Source organism: Hordeum vulgare, chromosome 4H (genome assembly GCF_904849725.1).
Source record: "Hordeum vulgare subsp. vulgare chromosome 4H, MorexV3_pseudomolecules_assembly, whole genome shotgun sequence".
NCBI classification, from domain to species: Eukaryota; Viridiplantae; Streptophyta; class Magnoliopsida; order Poales; family Poaceae; genus Hordeum; species Hordeum vulgare.
This window is the reverse complement of record NC_058521.1, coordinates 520,753,615-520,764,552: the sequence shown is the minus strand read 5'-3', so window position 1 is coordinate 520,764,552 and position 10,938 is coordinate 520,753,615. Positions and strand designations below refer to the sequence as shown.

At 46.9% G+C, this 10,938-nt stretch overlaps 1 pseudogene; it reads right to left on the bottom strand.

Moving 5' to 3' along the window:
* Nucleotides 1-588: 588 nt before the first annotated feature.
* Nucleotides 589-2,295, bottom strand: LOC123450686 (annotated as a pseudogene).
* Nucleotides 2,296-10,938: the final 8,643 nt, after the last annotated feature.

Genomic DNA, 10,938 nt, shown 5'->3' with positions numbered 1-10,938 from the left:
GACTGTTTTATCTTATGCCGTGCATGCCATTTAGATTAGACGAAGCATATTGTGCAATGAGCTATCATTTAGTGGTATACCATCACATACTCCTAAGTTTATGAAATAATTAAAATTAAACTAGAAATATATATCTAAGACGTGACATCTAAAACATCATATAGATTCAGGGGCGGACGTGCACCCATGAAAAATCGGGCTTCAACCCAGCATATAGTCCCAAAGTACCACTAAGTTTCCCTTTAAAATGGAGGAAAACTCATATAAGTGTGCAACTCGATAAAGACTAATAAGAGCAACTCGGGCTGTTTGGCCTTAGAGTGCATCCGGCGAATCTCTTTTGGCGTTTGCGTCGGCGTTTTTTTTATCTTCAAACGAACAAGTTTCCATCCGCGCACTCACGTCTTGGTTCTCACACGTTAACTAATTCAAATTTGTTTTTTCCGCTGGCAAAAAGATGCCACTAATTTGACGATCATCGTGCCATAAGTCGGCGGTCAACATGCCATAGCTCGGCGATCAAACACACTCAATACTTCGGCGATCAAAAGGAATGGATAATAGACATGAAACAAATCAAACAGCCGGCTAGACGTAGTGCGGCTCCTCTGCCGTGGGACTGGCCGGGGTCGGGCTCGTCGTCGGCGTGGTTTCTGTGCTCGGGCTGGGCGTCGTCTTTGATGTTGCCGTCGTCATCACCGCCGTCGCAGGCAATCGGTTTAAGATAAGGCCGCGCTCCATGAGGTACTACACCTTCACCTACTCGTCCATCGTTGACATGTCTGCCCCATCAAGAACGCCAGGTTGGTGTTCCTCTTCTTCGCGGCGACGTTGGTCCTGAGAAGGTCGACCTTGACGTCTTGCTTCGTCATCAACACCGACCACCGCGCATCAAATTTCTCCTCCCTCTTGGCGGCGCTATTCTTGGCGTCGGTGATGCAGCTCGACCGAAGATTGCAGTTGTTCAGCAACGGGCGCCGGGTCCCTCGCCGCCCTGGCTTTTTTGGTGCCATCGGGGCGCCCTTCTGCCGCAGCTCGGGCAGGCCCGTCCGGATTGTAGGTCTCCTTGGCCTTGGCGAGAGCGAACCGAACTTCCCTTCACTTCCGCACGACTCGATCCTGGAGAACACGTGAAGGAACTTGAACTCTTGGTCGCTGTTGTCTTGGCGATACATGCTGAACATCCGAACCATCTGCACGGCCACGGACAGAACGTGTTAGCAAAGCACACGATGACGCGATGAACTGGAGCCGGCATACTACGTCCATACCTGACCCTCGACGTTGGTGCCGCTTTTCGGGCGAGCATCGACCTCCTCGACAATCCCATGCCACTTGTTGCAGGCCATCTGGATCGTCGCCCAGTAGTTTGCCATGGCCTTATCGTCGCAGTCCATGTGGATGTTGGCGAAGTCGGGGTCGACCAGCTTGCGTTCATCGAACGACGTCTTGATTCTCCCCAGTACGTGTTGGTGTTCTGATTCGCGCCGGTGATCGGGTCAATGCTGACGGTCTTCCACGCTTCGGCAAGGCACTCATCTTCCTTGGACGTCGATTTGACGCGGGGTTCGGTTGGCTTTCCATTCGACGCCCGCTTCTTCTTCCCCCTCCTCCTCGGCACTGGTTCCGGTTCCACCTCCTCCTGCTCTTCCTCCTTACCGTCCTCCTTGGTGTCATCGAGCTCGTCGTCCATGTTGTCTGCGGTTTTCATCGTTTCATCTTGCATGCCAAACCCCGGGCTGGACGCAGCGGCGACGGAGCCACTCATGATGATCTTGTCCATGTCGGCTTCGGTGTGGTTAAATTGAGCGCCAAGCCGGACACGAAGGGAAGGGCACCACGGCAAAGAGGCGGTGCAAGCGATGCTGACGAGTACGCTGGCGGCGAGTATCTGTCCTGGGTGTTGAGGCCGACGTTGAACGCGGGGGAGGGAGTGCACGGGTCGTGGCTGAAGCCAGTGAGGGAGGAACGTCGCGGCGCGCCATGCGGGAAGGTGGTGTTGGGATTGAAACCGCCATGCGCGCCACCGTCGGAGTAGCCATGCGAGGGTGCGTACCACGAGGGCGGCATCGGCTGCGGGAGGTTAGTCGGTGACGCGACGCGCTGTTGGTGGCTCCACGCGGCCTACGAGTTGTGGTCGGGCGGATTCATCGTCCCCGTGCAAGACGCCTCTACATGATCGATTGCCGCCGCTGCCGTCGCATCCTTGGCCCTCTCAGCATTGAGCCTTCTCTGCCGGTCAGTTGTGACCGCCTCCCGGCGCTGGACATCCGCCCTCGAGTGGGCGTCCGACATGTCCGCTGGTTAGCCATCGGCTCCTCGCCTTCCTCTGCTTCGGTCGGGAGGAATCAACAGCGGCCGCAAGGCAAGGGGAGGTATACTTCTTCGGTGACATGGCAGCCGGATGGCGGGAGCGGGAGAAAAATGGCGGTGGCAGCGGGGAGGGGGAGAAAGGAAAGGAAAGAGAAAATGGAGGGAAAGGGGGCGAGAAAATGGCGGAATAGTCCCGTGTGTCGCCGATAGCGCGGACCCACTCGACTTTTCGCTTCGGCCGGCGCCCCCTATGGGGCTAGGTTCAGCTTGGGTTCACTGGTTGTTATTTTGGTCCAAACCGGTGCTAAACGAGGAGTTGGAGCGCGTCTGGGCTGATTTTTCACCGCCGACGCTAAAAAAGGGCCCTGGGGCGTGTTGGGGGTGGGTGGAGATGCTCTAAGGACCCCCCCCCCAAAAAAAACGGATTAGGATTGTATCACGCGGTATAAGCCATAGAGAAGTTAAATACAATACATTATGCTAAAATAAAATAATAATCAACTTATAACAATACCTAAATTATTTGATATGTTGCTTATACTAATGGATTTCACGAAGTATTGTTGAGTTTTATGTGATTGAAGTTTTCAAGTTTTGGGTATTATCCCGATGGACAAAGGAATGAGGAGCAGCAGAAGCCTAAGCTTGGGAATGCCGAAGGCACCCCAAGGTAATATTCTAGGAAGACTCAAGCGTCTAAGCTTGGGGATGCCCCGTAAGGCATCTCCTCTTTCGTCCCAATCCATCGGTATGTCACTTGGAGCTACATTTTTATTCATCACATGATATGAGTTTTGCTTGGAGCGTTGTTTTCTTTTGTTTACTTTTACTTTCAACTTGCCACAATCATCATTTGCTGGACACACGTATTTGAGAGAGACACACCACCATCATAATTGGTTAGAATACTCTATGTGCTTCACTTATATCTTTTGAGCTTAGCAGTTGCTCTAGCACTTCACTTATATCTTTTTGAGCACGATGGCATGTAGATTTTGTAGAAAATTATGCTCTCATTCATCACTTATATTTTTTTTGAATTAAATAAATAGTGACGGTAATTTGCATGGGTCATAAGAATAGACCAAAAATAATAGGTGTTCAATGAGTGATAATTAAAATCATCATGTAGCACATATAGAGAAATTATGGGTTAATGATGTTGATGTGTTGATATGATAAAGGTGTGAGTGCATTATTATTAATTCAGAGATGTGTCAATATTAAGAGATGTTAACTTCTTGCTCGTCTAAAAATTTAAAAGGCATCATGATGATGTGTGAGCATTTCTATTCCTCGTTGAATCCTAGTGTTGTTTCGGGTCGGGGGCGCGCCATGGTTAATTCCTACTGATGACCCACAAGTGTAGGTAATCTATGTGTTAGAAATATGCCCTAGAGGCAATAATAAAATGGTTATTTTATTTCTTTGTTCATGATAATTGTCTATTGTTCATGCTATAATTGTATTAACCGGAAACCGTAATATATGTGTGAATAAATAGACCACACCATGTCCCTAGTGAGCCTCTAGTTGACTAGCTCATTGATCAATAGATGGTCAAGGTTTCCTGACCATGGACATTGGATGTCATTGATAATGGGATCACATCATTAGGAGAATCATGTAGTTCGTCTGCTAGTGCTTTTATAATGTCAAGTATCATTTCCTTAGACCATGAGATTGTGCAACTCCCGGATACCGTAGGAATGCTTTGGGTGTATCAAACATCACAACGTAACTGAGTGACTATAAAGGTGCACTACAGGTATCTCCGAAAGTGTTTGTTGGGTTGGTACGAAACGAGACTGGGATTTTTCACTCCGTGTGATGGAGAGGTATCTCTGGGCCCACTCGGTAATACATCATCATAATGAGCTCAATGTGACTAAGGAGTTAGCCACGGGATCATGTGTTACGGAACGAGTAAAGAGACTTGGAGGTAACGAGATTGAACAAGGTATAGGGATACCGACGATCGAATCTCGGGCAAGTATCATACCGATAGACAAAAGGAATTGTATACGGGATTAATCTAATCCCGACATCGTTGTTCATCCGATGAGATCATTGTGGAACATGTGGGAGCCAATATGGGTATCCAGATCCCGCTATCGGTTATTGGCCGGAGAGGTGTCTCGGTCATGTGTGCATGGTTCCCGAACCCGTAGGGTCTACACACTTAATGTTCGGTGACGCTAGAGTTGTAATGGGCATTGTATATGTGGTTACCAAAATTTATTCGGAGTCCCGGATGAGATCCCGAACGTCATGAGAAGTTCCGGAATAGTCCGGAGGTGAAGATTTATATAAGGGAAGTCCAGTTTCGGTCACCGAACATGTTTTGGGTTTTATCGGTATTGTACCGGGACCATCGAAAGGATTTCGAAGGTCCACCGGGAGGGGCCACCTGTCCCGGAGGGCCACATGGGCCGAAAGAGGGAGGGAGCAGCTCCCTGATGGGCTGGTGCGCACCACCAAAGAGGCCCAAGGGGCCTAGGGCTGAAATCCTAGGGCGTGGGGCTACCTCCCACCAACTTGGGAGGCAAGCCACCCCCTCTCCCCTTCCTCCTATAAATATAGGAGGGTTGAGAGGGCTGCTCACACAGCTTAACCCTCCCCCTTGGCGCAGCCCTAACCCTCCTCTTCTCCTCCTCCGCGACGCTTGGCGAAGCCGTGCCGGAGAACCACAAGCTCCACCGCCACCACGACGTCGTGCTGCCAGAGCTCTCCCTCAACTTCTCCTCCCCCCTTGCTGGATCAAGAAGGAGGAGACGTCCTCAGGTTGTACGTGTGTTGAACATGGAGGCACCGTTCTCTCGGTGCTTAGATCAGATCTTCCGCGATTTGAATCGTCGTGAGTACGACTCCATCAACCGCATTCTTGCAATGCCTCCGCTTAGAGATCTTCAACGGTATGAAGATGCTCTCTCTCTATCGTTGCTAGCATCTCCTAGATTGATCTTGGTGACACGTAGGAATCTTTTTGAATTATTACTACGTCCCCATCAGTGGCATCATGAGCCAGGTTTATGCGTAGATTCTATGCACGAGTAGAGCACAAGTAAGTTGTGGGTGATGATTTGGTCAATTTATTTATCGTTACTAGTCCTATCTTGATTCGGAGGCATTGTGGGATGAAGCTGTTGGAAATATGCCCTAGAGGCAATAATAATTAGTTATTATTATATTTCTTTGTTCATGATAATCGTTTATTATCCATGCTATAATTGTATTGATTGGAAACACAGTGCATGTGTGGATACATAGACAAAACACTGTCCCTAGTAAGCCTCTAGTTCACTAGCTCGTTGATCAAAGATGGTCAAGGTTTCCTGACCATAGGCAAGTGTTGTCACTTGATAACGGGATCACATCATTAGGAGAATCATGTGATGGACTAGACCCAAACTAATAGACGTAGCATGTTGATCGTGTCATTTTGTTGCTACTGTCTTCTGCGTGTCAAGTATTTGTTCCTATGACCATGAGATCATATAACTAACTGACACCGGAGGAATGTGTATATCAAACGTCGCAACGTAACTGGGTGACTATAAAGATGCTCTACAGGTATCTCCGAAGGTGTTCGTTGAGTTAGTATGGATCGAGACTGGGATTTGTCACTCCGTGTGACGGAGAGGTATCTCGGGGCCCACTCGGTAATACAACATCACACACAAGCCTTGCTAGCAATGTCACTTAGTGTAAGTCACGGGATCTTGTAATATGGAACGAGTAAAGAGACTTGCCGGTAAACGAGATTGAAATAGGTATGCGGATACCGACGATCGAATCTCGGGAGAGTAACATACCGAAGGACAAAGGGAATGACATACGGGATTATATGAATCCTTGGCACTGAGGTTCAATCAATAAAGATCTTCGGAATATGTAGGATCCAATATGGGCATCCGGGTCCCGCTATTGGATATTGACCGAGGAGTCCCTCGGGTCATGTCTACATAGTTCTCGAACCCGCAGGGTCTGAACACTTAAGGTTCGACGATGTTTTATGCGTATTTGAGTTATATGGTTGGTTACCGAATGTTGTTTTTAGTCCCGGATGGGATTACGGACGTCACGAGGGTTTCTGGAATGGTCCGGAGATGAAGATTGATATATAGGATGACCTCATTTGGTTACCGGAAAGTTTTCGGGCATTACCGGAAAAGTTTCGGGCTCATCGGTAGTGTACCGGGAGTGCCGGGAGGCGTGACGGGGACCATCGAGAGGGGTGTCACGCCCCAAGGGGTCTCATGGGCTATGGGAAGAGATAAGCCAGCCCCTAGTGGGCTGGAATAAGTTCCCACTAAGGTCCATAAGGTTTGAGAAGGGAAAAACATAAGGTGGAAAGAGTTTCCAAGTGGGAAGGTGGAATCCTACTCCAAGTAGGATTGGAGTAGGACTCCTCCACCTCAAATTTCGGCCAAACCTTGAGGGTTTGAGGCTGACTCCTCCCCTCCCTCCCTCCTATGTATACTAAGGTATTAGGGCTGATTTGAGACAACTTTGCCACGGCAGCCCGACCACATACCTCCACGGTTTTTCCTCTAGATCGCGTTTCTGCGGAGCTCGGGCGGAGCCCTGCTGAGAATAGATCACCACCAACCTCCGAAGCGCCGTCATGCTGCCGGAGAACTCATCTACCTCTACGTCTCTCTTGCTGGATCAAGAAGGCCGAGATCATCGTCGAGCTGTACGTGTGCTGAACGCGGAGGTGCCGTCCGTTCGGCACTAGATCAGAGCGGATCGTGGGACGGATCGCGGGACGGATCGCGGGACGGTTCTTGGGACGGTTCGCGGGGCGGATCGAGGGACGTGAGGACGTTCTACTACATCAACCGCGTTTCTTAATGCTTGTGCTGTGCGATCTACAAGGGTACATAGATCGGAAATCCCCTCTCGTAGATGGACATCACCATGATAGGACTTCGTGCGCGTAGGAAATTTTTTGTTTCCCATGCGACGTTCCCCAACAGTATCATCATGAGCTAGCTTCATGCGTAGATGTCTTCTCGAGTAGAACACAAAAGTTTTTTGTGGGCGGTGATGTGCGTTTTGCTGCCCTCCTTAGTCTTTTCTTGATTCCGCGGTATTGTTGGATCGAAGCGGCTCGGACCGACATTACTCGTACGCTTACGAGAGACTGGTTTCATCGCTACGAGTAACTCCGTTGCTCAAAGATGACCGGTGAGTGTCGGTTTCTCCAACTTTACTTGAATCGGATTTGACCGAGGAGGTCCTTGGATGAGGTTAAATAGCAATTCGTATATCTCCGTTGTGGTGTTTGCGTAAGTAAGATGCGATCCTACTAGATACCCATGGTCACCACGTAAAACATGCAACAACAATTAGAGGACGTCTAGCTTGTTTTTGCAGGGTATGCTTGTGATGTGATATGGCCAACGATGTGATGTGATATATTGGATGTATGAGATGATCATGTTGTAATAGTTAATATCGACTTGCACGTCGATGGTACGGCAACCGGCAGGAGCCATAGGGTTGTCTTTAAACTAACGTTTGTGCTTGCATATGCGTTTACTATATTGCTAGGACGTAGCTTTAGTAGTAATAGCATGAGTAGCACGACAACCCCGATGGCGACACGTTGATGGAGATCATGGTGTGAGGCCGGTGACAAGAAGATCGTGTCGGTGCTTTGGTGATGGAGATCAAGAAGCACATGATGATGGCCATATCATGTCACTTATGAATTGCATGTGATGTTAATCCTTTATGCACCTTATCTTGCTTAGAACGACGGTAGCATTATGAGGTAATCTCTCACTAAAATTTCAAGACGAAATTGTGTTCTCCCCGACTGTGCACCGTTGCGACAGTTCTTCGTTTCGAGACACCACGTGATGACCGGGTGTGATAGACTCAACGTTCACATACAACGGGTGCAAAACAGTTGCACACGCGGAACACTCGGGTTAAGCTTGACGAGCCTAGCATGTGCAGACATGGCCTCAGAACACATGAGATCGAAAGGTCGAGCATGAATCATATAGTTGATATGGTTAGCACAGAGATGCTTACCACTGAAACTATTCTCGACTCACGTGATGATCGGACTTGAGATAGTGGATTTGGATCATGTACCACTCAAATGACTAGAGAGATGTACTTTTTGAGTGGGAGTTCTTAAGTAATATGATTAATTGAACTAATTGTCATGAACATAGTCTAATGGTCTTTGCGAATTACGATGTAGCTTGTGCTATAGCTCTACTGTTTTTATATGTTCCTAGAGAAAATTTAGTTGAAAGTTGATAGTAGCAAACTTTGCAGACTGAGTGTGTAAAACCGAGGATTGTCCTCGTTGCTGTGCAGAAGGCTTATGTCCTTAATGCACCACTCGGTGTGCTGCACCTCGAGCGTCGTCTGTAGATGTTGTGAACATCCGACATACACGTTTCTGATGACTACATGATAGTTCAGTACAAAATACTTAATGGATTAGAAGAAAGGCGCCGAAGACGTTTTGAAACATCACGGAACATAAGAGATGTTCTAAAGAGATGAAATTATGATTTCATGCTTGTGCCCTTGTTAAGAGGTATGAGACCTCCGACAAGATTCTTTGTCCACGAAGTAGAGGAGAAAAGCTCAATCATTGAGCGTCTGCTCAGATTATCTGAGTACGACAATCGCTTGAATCAAGTGGGAGTTGATCTTCCAGATAAGATACTGATGGTTCTCGAAATTCACTGCCACCAAGCTGTGAGAGCTTCGTGATGAACTATAACATATCAAGGATATATACAATGATCCTTGAGCGATTCGCGATGTTTGACACCGCGAAAGTAGAAATCAAGAAGGAGCATCAATAGTTGATGGTTAGTAAAACCACTAAGTTTCGAGAAAGGCAAGGGCTAGAAGGGATACTTCGTGAAACGGCAAAGCAGTTGCTGCACTAATGAAGAGACCCCAGATTAAACCCAAGCCCGGGACTAAGTGCTTCTGTTATGAGGGGAACGGTCACTGAGGCGGAGCAACTCTAGATACTTGGTAGATAAAGAAGGTTGGCAAAAGTCGAAAGAAGTATATTTGATATACATGATGTTGATGTGTACTTTACTAGTACTCCTAGTAGCACGAGGGTATTGGATACCGGTTCGGTTGCTAAGTGATTAGTAACACGAAATGGAAGCTACGGCATAAACGGAGACTAGCTAAAGGCGAGGTGACGATATGTGTTGGAAGTGTTTCCAAGGTTGATATGATCAAACGTCGCACGCTCCCTCTACCATCGGGATTGCTGTTAAACCGAAATAATTGTTATTTGGTGCGCTAAGCATGGACATGATTGGATCGTGTTTATTGAAATACGAATATTCATTAAAAGAGAATAATGGTTAGTCTATTTGCTTGAATAATCACCTTCAATGGTTTATTGAATCTCGATTGTAGTGTTACACATGTTCATGATATTGGTGCCAAAAGATACGAGGTAATGATGATAGTACCACTTACTTGTGGCACTGCCGCTTGAGTCATGTTGGTATAAATTGCATGAAGAGGCTCCATGCTGATGGATCTTTATAGTCACTAGATTTTGAATCACCAGTGACATGCAAATCATACCACATGAGCAAGGACTTGTTTTCATTGAGATGAAACAAGATAGTAACTTGTTGGAAGTGATACATTTTGATGTATGCAGTCCAATGGGTGCTGAGGCACACAGTGGATATCATTATGTTCTTACTTCAATGATGATTTGAGTAGATACAAGAGTATTTACTTAATGAATCACAAGTCTGAAATATTGAAAAGTTCAATTCTGTTTCGGAGTGAAGTTCATCATAACAAGAGGATAAACTGTCTACGATATGATCATAAAAATGAATATCTGAGTTACGAGTTTTGGTACACAGTTAAGACAATGTGGAAATTGTTTCGCAGTTCATGCCACCTGGAACATCATAGTGTGATGATGTGTCTGAACGTCATAGCCACACACTACTTGGTATGGTGCATGCTATGATGTCTCTTATCGAATTACCACTATCGTTTATGGATTATGCATTAGAGACAACTACATTCACTTTAAATAGGTCACCGCGTGTTTTCGTTGAGATGACACAGTATAGACTGAGGTTTATAGAAATCTAAACTATCGTTTCTTGAAAGTTTGGGGCTTTGACACTTATGTGAAAAAGTTTTAGTCTGATAAGCTCGAACCCAAAGCGGATAAATGCATCTTCATAGGATATCCAAAACAGTTGGGTACATCTCCTATCTCAGATCCGAAAGCAAAGTGTTTGTTTCTAGAAACGGATCCTTTCTCGAGAAAAGGTTTCTCTCGAAATAATTGAGTGGGAGGGTGGTAGAACTTGATGAGGTTATTGAACCATCACTTCAACCAGTGTGTAGCAGGGCGCAGGAAGTTGTTCCTGTGGCGCCTACACCAATTGAAGTGAAAGCTGATGATGGTGATCATCGAGCATCGGATCAAGTTACTACAAACCTCGTAGGTTGACAAGGTCGCGTACTACTGCAGAGTGGTACGGTAACCCTGTCTTGGAGGTCATGTTGTTGAGCAACAGTGAACCTACGAGTTATGGAGAAAGCAATGGATGGCCCGGATTCTGACAAATGGCTGGAGGCCAT